The sequence below is a fragment of the Callithrix jacchus genome, chromosome 17, assembly GCF_049354715.1.
Source record: "Callithrix jacchus isolate 240 chromosome 17, calJac240_pri, whole genome shotgun sequence".
Classification (NCBI taxonomy): domain Eukaryota; kingdom Metazoa; phylum Chordata; class Mammalia; order Primates; family Cebidae; genus Callithrix; species Callithrix jacchus.
Genome location: NC_133518.1, coordinates 29,509,236 through 29,525,774, shown reverse-complemented (window position 1 = coordinate 29,525,774; position 16,539 = coordinate 29,509,236). Strand labels below are relative to the sequence as shown.

At 38.5% G+C, this 16,539-nt stretch overlaps 1 pseudogene; it reads left to right on the top strand.

Moving 5' to 3' along the window:
* Positions 1-1,437: 1,437 nt before the first annotated feature.
* On the top strand, positions 1,438-15,913 carry LOC100385295 (vomeronasal type-2 receptor 1-like; annotated as a pseudogene).
* Positions 15,914-16,539: the final 626 nt, after the last annotated feature.

Genomic DNA, 16,539 nt, shown 5'->3' with positions numbered 1-16,539 from the left:
GCAGTATGATTGTGTTGTTGAACACATGGGGAATATAGAAAAGCATAAAGATAAAAAATTAAAATCACATGTAATATACCACTGAAAAGTACTGCATGACCATCATTTTGAATTGGAAGCGGGCATAGAAACACGAAAGTGATTGGTTAAGGTAGTGGGAAAAGTAGTTTTTCCCCCTCTCTTTGCCTTCTGGTTTGCAGTGGTTTCTTTTAGTGGAAATATATAGGTGAAAGAGAGCTATGAAATATTGGTAGATTTTACAAATGTAGAATGTCATTTTGTATGCTGCTTTTAATATTGGTTATCCTCATTTAAAACATATTGTGCACTTTTCCCTAAGGCATAAACATTTGTCTAAAACATGGTTTAAATGGCGCCTTTGCATTACATCATGTGAGTAAATCATAACTGATTTTAAAATTCCCCATTGTACATTTACATGACTGCCTTTTTACTATTATAAATAAAACTGTAGTCGATATCCTTATACACGTTTGTGTGGATTTCTATTGCTCTTTTGAGATAAATACTTCGAAGTAAAAATCACATGATCAAAGGGCATACAGATTTTTCATGCCTTTAAAATATATTGGTGGACTGTGTTCTGAAAATACTCTGTGAATTTATACTCCAAGGGGAAATGTTTGAGAGGGGCAAAGAGCAAGTCCGGGGACCAGGAATCCATGGTGAGTTGACCTGGAGAAAGATTGGGGGCCACCTCTAGGAGAGGCCTAGCAAAAAAGGGAGGAGAAGGAGCTCTCAGGAGAAACCCAGGGGCATGAGTCTAACCAGTGACAAAGGCAGCAATGTGAGCTGAGGGCAACGCTTCGCCTTAAAGTGCAGGTTAAAGAAAATGGTGCATACAAAAAATTTTTGTTGACCTCTTATGGGCTTTGCAAAAGTTCCTAAGGTAGCTTATTATCCCTTAGACACAGATGCAGGAAGGGAGTCTTGGAAATCAAGTAAGTTTCCCACCACTATGCTAATAAAAGTGGCAGAACACAGACTGAAATTGCCTTCTATTCCAATTCTCATGGTTTTCCATTCAACTTTATTTATACTCTGAAGGAGAGAGGTTGGCCTGATGTCACCTTTTTTATACTTTGTGATGAAGCAGGATGTCCTTCCTTCCTCACCTTTGGCCCACAAGAGAGGCCAAAGTGAAAATGATTGAGGCTGACATATGTTAAACAAGAAAGGAACAATTCCTAGAAAATGAAATGACTCTTCTAAATGCAAAACTCACTATTCTATTATATATTATTGCTAAGTATAAAAGAGAATTTTATGAAAAGAGTCTCTTTTCAAAATGATTGCTTAGCTCCTAGTTCAGATCTATAAATTGCAAGTGAGTTTGAGACTCTGATTGATTGAGACATGACAATTACGTAGCAAATGGCAAGCAGAGTCCCCTGGGATGAGGCACACAGTCACTGTTAGTCTCCATCAACGTACCTTGTTAAAACTTGTATAATTTCAATGCGGGCCATTTCCCCCAAACTCATCTTATTAAAATGGCCAGCCAGAGGAAATGCTTGGTTCTAGCATTTCTTGCATTTTTATGGGCTGAATTGGGCACTGAAGCCAAAGAAGAGCAGACCTGCTTGTTGCTGGGCGATTTTGATTTGAATGGGTATGTAGATGCCGAAAACCATTCCCTTGTTATTGGAGGACCATTTCCTATTCACTCCAGGACCATCCCAGCAAATGAGTCTATTTTGGAGCCAGTAACAGCAAAATGTGAAGGGTAAGCCATTCTTTTAGCCTTCTTTTTACATCAGTTGCAGGTGGTGGGTGTGGGGGTCAGAGTCTGGAACTGGTGTCCATGATTCTAGCCTGGACTCTGACGCTATCTCTTTGACACAGGATAGGTACTTTCTGTTACGAGGCCTCAGTTTCTCCTAGGTGAATATTCAAGGATTATTTAGAAACTGGAAGAGCTTGGTCTCAAGTGGGTTATTTTCCACTTCTGTATGTGAGACAGAAAAAAAGGTGGATTTTATATGATGCAGAACATTGCTCCTCAGAGGGTGGTCTGTGGGCCAGCAGCATCAGTTTCACCTAAGACTCTTAGAAATGCAGACTCTCAGGCTGCATTTCCAGACCTGTTGAATTAGAATCTGTATTTGGCCAAGACCTCCTGGTGATTCATGTACACATTAAGATTTGAGAGGTACTAATGCAGTATTGCAGTGTTGCAGGTTTATTATTAATTGTTATAGACTAAACTCTCATCAAGTGAAACTACACAGTGTGGAAACACTAACTTATATCTGAGCTAATGTTAATGGCAAGATTGTTTCAGCTGCTGTGAGTCTTCTGCCCTCTACTCCCCTAACTCCAAGTTGTCATGTAAGGAAGTGGGATCCATGACTGGTGATCTGAATTTGTAGTAATCAATGGTAATAAAGGCAAACATGTGCTCGATTATTCCCGCAACTTTAGATATAAAAAGAACGCTATTTGGCTGGGCATAGTGGCTCATGCCTGTAATCCCAGCACTTTGGGAGGCTGAGGTGGGTGGATCATGAGGTCAGGAGATCAAGACCATCCTGGCTAACACAGTGAAAGCCCGTCTTTACTAAAAATCCAAAAAAAAAAAAAAAAAAAAAAAAAAAAAATTAGCCAGGCATGGTGGTGTGCGCCTGTAGTCCCAGCTACTTGGGAGGCTAAGGCAGGGGAATTGCTCGAACACAGGAGACGGAGATTGCAGTGAGCCGAGATTGTATCATTGCACTCCAGCCTGGATGACAGAGTGAGACTCCATCCAAAAAAAAAAAAAAAAGAAAACGTTAGAAATGAAAAATAAAACATTTATCCACTGTTCTGTCAGCATAACAAAGCAGATGTTTATTTTCTTATACACCTTCTTCGCCCTTTATACAAATGCATCCATAATTTGTGCATAGTTGTGACCACAGCACAGATACAATTTTATATTGAACATTTTACATTGTGTAGGAAGCATTTCCATGATACTGCATGATTATTATAATTGTAAATGAATATGGTAAAAATTAAAAAAATTTCTTATGCATTAAATCTTTGCTAATTACAACTACTGTCTTTTGATGTATTTTATGCCCCATATTTGATAGATTAGCAAATAGGCCAGCCGTAATGTTATTGGCAGAAATGACTGTAATCAGTCGCTACTTGTTTTTTCCTAGATCTTTTAATTCTTTTCTTACTGTGAAGCAAAAAGAAGAAAGATAAGAAAGGCTTTTGTTTACAGCTACATTATTGTAGACTCTGTTCATTATTTATCATGGTGTCTCACTTCTTCAATCCTTAACATAAAATGAAAACTTAAAGTTTGACAAAACATATGCACTAATATTTCATAAACAGAATCATTGATTTTATTCTCTGTTCTTCATTGGAACTTCTGAAAGTTATTTTCCTAGAAGGTTAAATGGAAAAGCCAATATACATGTTTTAAAATAAAAATCCACTCCTCTTTGTTAAATATAATTTGACATATACATTGTGGTTGCAATAGTGATGAGAAGTAAGTACATCTCATTCTGAAAATAATTTACTTATCAGGAATATTTTGGGATTTACATAATCAATACCATCGGGATTTGAGTGGCTACTGCTTCTCTTTACATTATGCATTTGACATATGTGTACATGAAAGAAAATACAATATATATGCTTTTAAAAAGTTAATAAATGATATAAGACAAACTTACCCAATGCAGGTATGTAAAACAAATAATAGTTGCAAGAGTTGGAAACTGGAAAAACAGGCAAAGTACCGTTATTTCTAAGCTGTGTCTTCTTATTTATTGTCAGGAAGAAGTGGAGAGTAAGATACAGGAGAGCATTAAGAGTCAGCGCCACAGCCTTTAAATTGGCTTTTAGTCCTAAAAATTCTACAGTTTTATTTGCAAGTGACAGGGGTAGACAATGGCCACTCGTTATTCACCCAAAAGGATCAGTTATTTTTCAGTTGGTTCTACTTGCTATAAGGGAATGGAAATGTGGTGAAGGTCGACATTTTTGAAGAGAATTTAGGGAGAGAGCTTACCTGAGTGAACTACTGCAGTGGAAGATCAGAAGAGCCAGAGAATAGTACAAGAGGTAGAGGCATTTGCAATGACAAACAAGAAAGTGGTAAGTGCTAAGATTTGAGAAAGAGAAAGATAAAAAGGCATTGTATGGAAACAATGAGATTTTACCTTCAGAAATTTGTAAGGAGTTGGCTCTGCTTTCTCTCATATTTTGAGAGATCACATAAAGTTTTTCTCTTGAAAATATAAAGAGAAAGGAAATGGAAGAATGCTTGTTTGTCTCATAGGATGAGGGCCAGGAATGAGTACAGCTTCAATATTCACCTAGAAAGGGATATCTTGGAACAGGAAACAGAAAAGATCAGCAGTGAGGCCAGAGAGTTAGCAGGGCCTGCCGAGCTGAGGGCCTGAGCTTAGAATCTGCCTCAGAAAGGTATCAGTAAGCTGATTTCAACCTCTTCATAAAATTGTGAGAAATAAACAATGACATTTATTTACTTCACATGTTTGATGTTTGTTATTTGGTTTTCTTCACACTCTGGACATTAAGAAAAACGAAAAATAATTTGGATCTGGGCATGTTTTTCTGGGGTGAAGCTCGTGGGAAGAGAATGTTTCTTCAGTGCTAACTCATTCTTAGTTACAGAAGACATCTTATTTAATCTTAAAAACAGCTAATTGAAGACATTATGTCCACATTTCAGATGAGGAAACTAAGGCTCAAAAAAGTTAAATGGCTTATGTAAGGTCATATAGAAAGCATAAGGCAGAATGGGGGTTTTATTTCAGGCTCTCTGAATCAGCCAAGTGTTTTGCATCTCTGTCTTAAGAATATTTTCCAAACTGATAAATGCTCCTTGAAAAAAGGATTCTGGGTTCAGATAAATTTAGGTAACTACCAAGACATCCTAGAACATTCAGTGTCTGACCAGCACTGTGAATGTCTAAGAAAGGGCTAAGCGGGCAGTACTTCCCAAATTTATTTGACATTAGAACTCTTCATTTAGGGGACTCTGCACTGCCCCACATTGCCTCACCTATAGAAAGTTGATTTAGTTGGTACATATGCAAGTGCAATGAACTGTACAGAGGAGGTAGGTAGTAGAAGCAGTAAAGCAAGTTATCTTTACAATAGACAGGAGTTCTGGGGTTTGCCAGAACTCTATGGGACACAAAGAGCATCTGCCATCGGGATTCCATCACAACAGAAGAGGAGTTGAGGAAGAGGCAGTGGGTGGGCTGGGCCTGAAGCTCTGCAGAGCAGATTTCACAAAAGAATGAACTAGGCTGAATGGTCTTCCATTGATAAAATTTCTATTAAAAAATAGCTTCTATTTATTTGCTTAGACTTGTATATTTACATTTTCTTTAAGAGGGTTTTCCCTCATCTTATGGAGCAGTGTTGTAATAGCTGCTTCAAAGTCTATGTCTGATCATTCAGCAGCACCAGTCATCTCAGGGTTGCTGTCTACTGATTGCCTCTCCTCTTAGGAGTGGTTGCATGTGGTCTGGGAGACCTAAAAAGCCAGTTCCTGGTCCTCAGTGTTGATCCATTATGCAAGGCATTGTGTGTATTCTGCTTGTCTCCCATCTTGATTTGTCTGAAACCCAAATTGCTCAAATTTATGTTATAAGACTCAAATGTTCTTTAGCATTTTAATCAATACATCCTAAATATATGTTATGAATGTCAAAAATATTTCATATTTTAAAAGTTTTTGATACAGTTCTTCAAAATTAGAGCCTATACAATTCATTTTCACGTATAGGAGTCAACAGTTTCCTCCCATCTATACTCAACCTCAGTGTTTTCTGAGCCTCGCTACTCCATGTGATGCAACTTCTCCAGTGGGGGAGTTCTCAGCTTAGAAGCCAGGCTGGTCCTGAGCTGATAATTTCACTTTGGCATCATTAACTTTCGCATATAACTCATCTAGAAATTCAAGTTGGAGTTTGGAGAAATTTCCTTCTGAAGCCCATAATTTTAACAGTATGCTGATTTTGGCCAGCCACCAGTTACAGTGTGGCCAGACTTTGACTACAGCTGTAACTGATCTTAAGTATGGCCAGAGAGAAAGACTTGCTATTATTTTGAAAATGTTGCTCAGAAAAGAGGACAGTGAAATGGAAGGAGGAAGGGACTATTTAAATTTTGTTTTCATTAATCTAAACACAGGTAGGACATAGAGAAATTTCCTGAGGAAAAGATGTATGCATTGTATAATAATATTGTATCATAATAAAAATCAATGAATAAAAGAAAAACCATCCCAAATTCCAGCTTTTCAGTAATTATCTTGTGTTCATTAAAAAAATTTCCCTGTTAATCCTTATTGAAATGTTAGTATACTTTACACATGTAGTTTTAATTCTAGTTTGGAAACAAGTTTGCATACTGCATGTTTCCCAATATTATACACATACTGCTATGTAATTTCTCTAATAGTTTTAAAATAATAAAAAATGTTTCCATCATATAAGTTCTTTCCAGTTTTCAATATTATAAATAATTCTGTAATGAACAGTTGGGGCATATTACCTTTTCCTTTGGGAAAAACAGTTCCTTCAAATCAATTTTCATAGATGGAGGAATTATAGCCAGTGCATATTTTTCTAGTTCTTGAAATGTATTCCTATTGTTTTAAAAATGATAGTGCTATATTTATTTCAAAAATGGATATTGCCATTAGTGTCAATTTGGAAACTAAGTTTCTTAGGATGATAAAGCCCTTCATGTTCTGGCACCTTCTGATTTTCCAGTTTCCCCTTTCATTGTGCCACACCCACTCCCACCCTGTCTCTTCAAACTTGCTGGGCTCCCCATTCCTTCAAGCTTACCCGTTCTCTTGTTGTAAAGCCTTCGGGCATGCTGTTTGCAGCATTCTCCCCCTGCTCTTCTGTCACCCTTTAAGCCTCAGCTTGGCTGTTAATTCCTCCAGAGCTGGGTGCACCTTCTTTGTATTTATGGATCCAAGGTTTCACCCATCATTGTTTTTTATCATTTTGTTCTGAAATTGCTTGGCTACTTTTCTATTTCCTTGCCTAGACAGTGCTGTGTTTATCTTGCTCCTGACTGTATTTATAGTGTCTAGCACCAGAGGAACTCAATAATTACATATTAAATGAAAAACAAAACTAAACTAAAAACCCAATTAAAGAAACATGGAGAAAAATTCCACCCTGCCAACAGGGCTGTTTGCTATCACATATTTAATTTCAAAATACTTATTGAATAGAAGTCATAGAGTTAGATAGTATAGCCACAGAAGATATTAAGGAAAGAGGGTCTTGGGGAAATTGCATTCAAATAGGTTAAAGTTTGGTTAAGACTGGGAATAAAGAGCTTGGAATGAATTTTATTTTTTTTGGAGACAGAGTCTCGAACTCTCGCCTGGGCTGGAGTGCAGTGGTGCGATCTCAGCTCACTGCAACCGCCACCTCCGAGATTCAAGCTATTCTCCTGCCTCAGCCTCCCAATTAGCTGGGATTACAGGTGCCCAACACCATGCCCAGCTAATTTTTTGTATTTTTAGTAGAGATGGGTTTCACCATGTTGACCAGGCTGGTCTCGAGCTCCTAACCTTGTGATTCACCCGCCTCGGCCTCCCAAAGTACTGGAATTACAGGTGTGAGCCACCGCGCCTGACCTGTTTACATTTTTGTTGTTGTTGTTGTTGTTTTTAATGGAGAAGGAATTAAAAAGCAAAAATGGTGATGGACTGCAAGAAAAATATTTTCCCCTTTTAGTGGCTAGGAAATGGAAAGGAGGCATTTTATTTATGGTTATATCTAAGAATAATAGGAAAAAGACATTTTCAATTAAAAACATTAACAATCGGATTGGAAAAATGTGGCACATATACACCATGGAATATTATGCAGCAATCAGAAATGATGAGTTCGTGTCGTTTGTAGGGACATGGATGAATCTGGAAAACATCATCCTCAGCAAACTGACACAAGAACAGAAAATGAAACACCGCATACATATTCTCACTCATAGGTGGGTGATGAAAAATGAGAACACATGGACACAGAAAGGGGAGTACTAAACACTGGGGTCTATTGGGGGGAAAAGGGGAGGGCCAGTGGGAGGGGGAGGTGGGGAGGGATAGCCTGGGGAGAAATGCCAAATGTGGGTGAAGGGGAGAAGAAAAGCAAAGCACACTGCCATGTGTGTACCTACGCAACTGTCTTGCATGCTCTGCTCATGTACCCCAAAACCTATAATCCAATAAAAAATTAAAAAAAAAAAAACATTAACAATCAAATTATGGATAGAAAAATAATTGTAACTAGAGTCATAGTATGTATGAATTTTATGTACTGCTTTTAGGTACTCCTAGCATAACTATTTCCTTATATTTATGTAATTTTTATAATTATAATTAATGTCCAGAAGAAAGCAAAAGAAGGTGAGTAGGAAACAAAGGAGACTCATGTGGCACCAGAGACTTCCCATTAATGGGGAAAAATGTATTGAGGGGTTATTGGAGGCCCTGTTTGGTGGAGAGAATTATGAATATAAGAATATTTTTGTGAAAAGAGCAGTTTAAGGAGATTATAGCATACGAAAGGTATATAGAGCACCTTCATAGGATCACTCATATTATAATTCCATAGCTCATGATTGTCAATTTCTTCATGAGTTCCCGAACATTCTTATTTCCTGTTTCCTCTATCCCATGTTCTATTTTCACTTCATTGGCTAAAGTTTACATTCTTCTTTGGCACCATGCAAGCAGCAACATTGAAAACCCTAAGTAGGAAATAACCTTTTTTTTTTTTTTTTTGAGGGGGAGTTTCACTCTTGTTGCCCAGGCTGGAGTGCAATAGTGCTATCTCAGCTCACTGCAACCTCTGCCTCCTGGGTTCAATAGATTCTGCTGCATCAGCCTCCTGAATAGCTGGGATTACAAGCATGCCCCACTACTCCCTGCTAAATTTTGTATTTTTAGTAAAGACATGGTTTCACCATGTTGGCCAGGCTGGTCTTAAACTCCTGACCACCTCAGCTTCCCAAAGTGCTGGAATTACAGGCATTAATCACTGTTCCTGGCCAGGAAATAATGTTATTTAAAAAGCAGAAACACCTGATATCTAATTCTGGTTCATAATTTATCACTGTAAGATCTTAGACAAGTTACTTACACCTTCTGAACCTCAGTTTCCCTAGAAGTGAAATCAGGGTAATGATATCTACATTTTAAGATTGCTCAATATATTCAATGAGATAACAAATATGAAATGTTCATCACATAGATTTCTTTTACTTTCTTTGGAGATTTACTACAAGCATTTAATGAGAAAATCTATCTAGAGGTTTCCAGCCAGTGCCTGAGAGCTCATAGCAGCAGCAGTTTGAGCTGCACAAAGGAGGCCCAAAGTGTTCCCTCCAACACGCTGCACTCCCATCCACTGAGCAAGGAAAAGACCATAAATCCTTTTGTCTAAAGAAGGATGTGAAAATAAAGGGAGAAGAACTGGTAAGTTCTCACTCTCCCAATAAAAAGATTCTGAAAATGTGTAATTTGAGATTTGGCTATTGCTTTCTAGTAACTGCATGAATATTTTCAATTGTAGGTGGGATATGCCTCTACCCGCATAATTCTTAGTGACAAATAGCGGTTTCCATCTTATCTTCGTATAATAGCCAGTGATAAGATCCAGCCGAAGGCCATGGTAAAACTTACCCAACACTTTGGTTGGGTCTGGGTAGGTGCTATAGTAGCTGATGATGATTATGGAAAATAGGGAGTAAAAACTTTTAAGGAAAATATGGAGCATGCCAACCTCTGTATTGCATTACCTGGAATCATTCCCAAAGTTGATTCCAATGAGAAAAATGCAAAAAGCTGTTGATGCTCTAAAGACCTCCACTGCCGAGGTCATTGTACTTTATGAATCTGATATTGACCTCAGTCCTTTTGTGCTAGAAATGGTTTACCATAACATAACTGACAGAACATGGATAGTGAGTGAAGTGTGGATTACCTCAGCCCTCATTGCAAAGCCTGAATATTTTCCATATTTTGGTGGAAGTATTGGATTTGCAATACCAAGAGCTGACATAACAGGATTATGGGAATTTCTTTATGATGTGCATCCTAGCAAGGATCCAAATGATGTCCTGACCATTGAATTCTGGCAAAGGCTTTTAACTGTACTTGGCCTAATGGTAGTATTCTGTACAATATTGACCATAGAGTGAATGTGACTGGTAAAGAAGACAGATTACATGCCATGTCTGATAAATTCTGTACTGGAGAGGAGAAGTTGAAGGATCTTAAAAATACCTATCTGGATGTGTCTCAGCTAAGAATTACAAACAATGTCAAACAAGCTGTGTATTCTGTGGCTTATGCTCTGGATCATTTAAGCAGATGTGAAGGTCATGGGCCATATATTCCTGGAAACACCTGTGCATATACGCCTGACTTCTTGGCAGGTAAGTCATTGTTTGGAGTACGTCATGACATAGCTTGATAATTATAAGAATTCATGTCATTAAAACTGTTGATTTGCCTTTGTACTTAGTAGACATGATCTCATCACATGCTCACATAAAATAATGACTTGCTTGTGTGGCTGAAGTGGGCATTTTGAAGTATACATTTTTTTAAACAGTTATTATTAAGTTTCTTGTGAATTATAGAAAACTCCCCAAAATAGTGCCTTAATCATGATAGCTTTTTTCACTCATGTAAATGAAGTTTAGAGATAGGCATTCTAGGACTGAAAGAATGGCTTGGGGACCCACTCCCTATGGTGATATTTCACCATCCACAATATGAAGGTTCACCTCATAATCTAAGGTCACCACATGGGCTTCAAACATCATGTCCACATTTTAACCAACAGGAAGGAAAAAGGGCAAATATATGTGTACCCCTCCACTGAAGGATAATTTCTAGAAATTACATATAATTCTCCTTATATCTTACTAGCCAGAATTTTTTCATGGTCATATCTAGCTACAAAGGAAACTAGAAGATGTAATCCTCATAAAGTATGGGAAGGGCCACACCAAATTTGCTGAAAGATTGGACCTGGAAGTGTTTTACATCAAATAATTAGAGGATAATACAAAGAGTCATTTAAGTCATAATGGTAAACTGAGTCTGGTGGTTGATGAGAAGACAGACTTGAGTGGAAGAGAGGGTCCATATAGGCGAGTAATCGAATTTGAGGTTGGAGATGATGAATAGAAATGGTGATGTTGATGATAGAAATGAGGAATAGGGTTTATGGGATAGTTTTGGATGTGTTGAATTTGAGGTGATGGTGGAATTTTTAATGTAGGAACATACTGAAAGTTTAGAATATGGCATTAGATAGAGGTCAGATTGGAAAGGATGGTCTTAGAGATGAAGATTTGGGAGTTATTTTATAGAGATACTGGTTGAAGACAAGAGAATGAATGAACTGCTTTACAGTCAGAGAGAGAAAACCAGAGGATCAAGGACCAAACCCAGGACCCAAGGGAAGCCAAGGGAGCTTACATTTCAAGAGGGGTTGATCCAAAGTGTCAGGTATTGAAGAAAGCTGAAGGAGAAGGTGGTTAGAGGAAAATCTCTCAGACAGGGCAAGAAGAGTTTTAGTGAGGTGAGAGGGTTGGCAGCTAGATCACAGAGGTTAAAAAGGGAAGGAATGCTGAGAAATGGAACAAAAAGGTATCAGCTCATTGTTAATGATAATAATATTAGAAAAGGGAATATAGAGAGCTCCTTCTAGAAGACTGGATCCGGAGCGAGAAATTCTAGTTCATTCCGTGGTGATTTCATTGTTCATCTTTCAGAATTTGAGAATGTCTTGCTATCACTCCTTCCTGTAATAGCTACTCCTCAAAGTGAATTTAAAATATGATTTTACAGCTATATATGTATAAAATGTATAAACATGTAAGAAGCTTATCTATTTTGTATACATACTTCTGTAATGTTATTTACCAGAACCTAGCTCAGAGATTTCTAATATTTTCTATGTTATCTAATTCAGATTTGCTCTGGAAAACGCAACGTATGAAAATTCTGATTTCTAAAATAAATGTAAATGTAATAATGCATCTTCCAAAATGATTATTTGCTTAATGGAAAAGCATTTTATTTCTTAAATAGGAAACTTCCTAATGGATTAAGAAACAAACTATTTACAAACCTTGCATTTATTCTGGGTTTCAAGGTGCACATCCATGTAGAATGTAAAAGGAGGCCTGTGTTTACTACTGAGATTTTTAAATTCATTTAACAACAACAACAAAAAAGTGAGGGCTATGCCTTGTCTGCTTTTCTGCTTGCCCTCCCCAATTTTCTGATAAAGCAGATCTTTCATTGTTCTTTTCTACTGACCCTTCATGACATAGCTTTGATTTTTAAGACTATTTTGGGATGACCTTGCAGAGGGGAAGTATTTTTTAGGCTCTCAAGATGATTCTTGGAATCACAGGTCCTTCACAAGCAGGAACAGACCTGTCAGATGGTCTCATCCCCAGAGTCCTGTATGCATGTAGCCTGGTCTGGGTCCCCAAGGTTAGAAAGAAGTAGGCTTAAGATTAGCTTTGCACTTCTAGAATCAACAACGAGACTCTCCTTTAGCAAAATTCTTCTCTACGTTCTCCATGTTGTTATTTTCTTTGTTCATTATCTTCAGTCAGGCATCCTGGGTTTCCCAGGAAATCACAAAACTTCTATGGAAATTCAAATGGAAAATTTCTCAGCCTCATGAGTACTAGAGACAAAGGTCTTTGTTAATCTGTCATTTTGTCTTTGCTGGCTTCCCCATTCAGTGCGTATTGATGTGTGTCCTCCTGGGACTCGGAAGGGGATTCGTCAGGGGGAACCAATATGCTGCTTTGACTGCATCCCATGTGCTGATGGACATGTGCCATGGGAACCAGGTAGAGATGGTAATTTCTTCACTGATATGAGGATGCTATTAGATCAAACCTGCCTTTTGCAAAGAGGGCCTAAGGAGCCTTCTTTATAAATAGGTGTGTATAACTTATAACCAAAATCATTAAAATCTACCAAATTATTGGATGTTTATGCACCGTAAAAAACATAGTATTGCATTTCAGTTCTAAAACTGCTACATTGGGAAAATATCTACAACCTTGAAGTTAATAGAGGAAAATTCAAAATAAAATATATGAAATGTGAAATATGAGTAGGATTCATAAAAATATTTAAAATCATTTGTTTCTGAAACAATTAAATGCTAGTTATATTCATAGTTGGAAGAAAGCAAATTAGAGTATTATGTTTTATTGAATTATGTCTAATTTGGAACTATAAGATCTAAAGTTTCATCCCTAAAGGCAATTGGCTTAAGGTCATAAGTACACAAAATTTGTAGGATATATGATTTCTGTAACCACTGCTTTATACTTCACCATGGCCTGCCAAATTGCTGCTCTTTATGACCAGAATTTTAATTGGGCTTAGTGTGCTCGGTCTTGTGAAGCATGTTGGAGCAGGTTTATTTTTATCTCTACCTTCTGTTAAAGATAACACAACGTGTACTTGTCTTTTGTCAAATGGCCCTCAATAGCAATTCTTTAAAAAAGAATGTTGAAAATGTAACATTTTCCCAAAATGGAAAACAAGGTCTATGTAACCTGAACAACTCCTTGGACCCCACACAGCCCAGCTTCTGCCTAGAGTTGCATCCAGGGAAGTCTAGCACAGCAGTCAAAAGTGGTTAAATGGGAATTGCAATCTTTCCTGCATCTTTCAAAGAACATGAAAGAGATCAATTTCACAGTCTACTTTAAACTCATCTCAAATAGCTTTTTCTTATGTTTCGAGATTCTCCCTTAGAGCCTCTACCCAGCTAAATGCTCCAAACCTTCAATGTCAAGCACCATGTAGGTTCTTCTCCTTCTTCCTCTTCCCCTTCCCACCTCCTCCTCCTTCTTATTCCTCCTCCTCCTCTTCTGCTGCTTCTTTTCCCTCTTTCCTTCCATCCCTCCTTCCCTCCCTTCCTTCCTTCCTTCCTTCCTTCCTTCCTTCCTTCCTTCCTTCCTTCCTTCCTTCCTTCCTTCCCTCCTTCCTTCCTTCCCTCCTTCCTTCCTTCCTTCCTTTTGTGAGTCACAGTCAGTGCAGTGGTACCATCTCAGCTCACCGCAACCTCAGCCTCCGGGGCTCAAGTAATCCTCCCACCTCAGCCTCCCAAGTAACTGGGACTACAGGCATGCACCATCATGCCAAACTGATTTTTAAAAAATTATTTGGTAGAGACAAGGTTTTGCCATATTGCCCAGACTGCTCTTGAACTCCTGGACTGTACTGATCCACCTGCTTCAGCCTCCCAAAGTCCTGGACTTACAGGCCTAGACCACTGTGCCCATCCTTGTTTTCCTTCCCATCCTCAATTATTCTCTACTTAGTTCTTCAAATCTGCATCTGAAGGGCAAAGAGAGGAAGAGCTCTGTGTAAGTGAAGACAAAATTCCCTTTCGTAAGGGTTATATTGAGTGAAAGACAGAAGACACTTGTATTTTAACCCACCTCATTCCTGTCACAATCCTCTCAATTTTTTCACCTCAGTACCTTTAATTTTTTTACACTTTTAAAATTTGTGGATTGTTCTTGGATTTATGAAGATACATACCACTCTTCTCAATTAGACAACTGGAGTAGAAAGAAAGAAGCTTGTTACTGGAAAAGGCCAACTCAGGAAAGGCTGAAACTGAGAAGAGAGATTGACTTTCCAAAACTGAAAATAATTCTCAATCTGTAATATCATCTATACACTCTAAGGCAATTTTATCACTATTTCTTTTGCGATATTATATATATTCTATATAAAGGGAATTTCAACAAGTCCCCACTCTAGAACTATGAAAGCTCTGGGATATTCACAGTGAAAAGGGACAATTGGATTTCCTTGCAGTCAATTCTTCGTTCTTTGTTCTAGAGGTCAAACGGAGTGTGAACAATGTGGTGAAGACTATTGGTCAAATTCACAGAAGAGTGAGTGTGTGCTGAAAGAGGTGGAATGCCTTGCTTATGATGAGGCCCTGGGGTTCGCACTTGTCATTCTGTCTTTGGGGCATCTGTGGTGTTGGCAGCCACGACCGTGTATGTAATACACAGGCACACTCCCCTGGTGAACGCCAGTGACCGGCAGCTGAGTTTTCTTTCAGGTTTCTCTGATCGTCGTGCTGCTGTCGTCCTGCTTTTCTTTGGCAAGCCACCCTGTTGGTCCTGCATGGCCCTCCAGGTCACTCTGGCACTGGCCTTTTCTCTTCGCCTGTCTTGCATTCTTGAAAAGACTATTTCACTGTTTTTAGCCTACAGAATTTCCAAATACAAAACTCAATTTATATCCATGCACCCCCTTTATCAGAAAATCACTGTGCTATTCTCTGTTCTAGTGGAGATTGGCATATGTACGGCCTACTTGGTATTGGAACCACCGAGGGTATACCAGAACATGGAATCTCAAAATACAAAGATCATTCTGGGATGCAGTGAAGGTTCCATGCAGGTTTTGTGCTCGATGTTTGGGATTGATGTCTTCCTAGCCTTGCTATGCTTTCTCACAACTTTTGTAGCTCGCCAGTTACCAGATAATTACTATGAAGGAAAACGCATCACCTTTGGGATGCTTGTCTTTTTCATCATCTGGATCTCTTTTGTCCCTGCTTACTTGAGCACCAAAGGCAAGTTCAAAGTGGCTGTGGAAATATTTGCAATCTTGGCATCCAGTTATGGTTTATTGGGTTGTATATTTGCTTCTAAGTGCTTTATTATTTTGCTGAGGCCATAGAGGAGCACCAGTGAAATTGTTGGTGGAATAGTCTCCACCACAGATAAGAGCATCCAACTGACCTCAGCTTCTGTGAGCAGTGAGCTTAACAATACCACAGTGTCAACTAATCTGGATGACTAGAGTTGTTATTTACATGTGTCCTCTAAAGCTGCAGTGATGATGTGGTTCAGCATTCCCTTTCACAGTGCTTCTACAGCAGCTACCTGATACTCTTGACTAATGTTGAGGACTTGGGTTCTGGAGATGTAGTTTTAGCATGGTATATCAACTCTCCTACTATAAGATACCACTGAGCATGAACCAGAAAACCTTTTACTATTGAAATTAAAAACTATTTCATTCAAACATTTCAAAATACTTTGGTATAAGGACTATGTAGTAGAGGATATAGTAGGAACCAATTATCAAAAATGATAGATAAGGCTGGGTGTGGTGGCTCAAGCCTATAATCCTACCACTTTGGGAGACCAAGATGGGTGAATAACTTGAGGTCAGGAGTTCGAGACCTGCCTGGACAACATGGTGCAACCCTGTCTCTCCTAAAATTACAAAATTACAAAATACAAAAATTAGCCAGGAGTGGTGGTGCATGCCTGTAGTCCCAGATACTTAGGAGGCTGAGGTGAGAGGATCACTTAAATCTGGGAGGCGGAGGTTGTAGTGAGCCAAGTTCGCACCATTGCACTCCAGCCTGGGTGACAGAGTGAGACACCACCTCAATTAAAAAAAATAGATAAAATAATTTA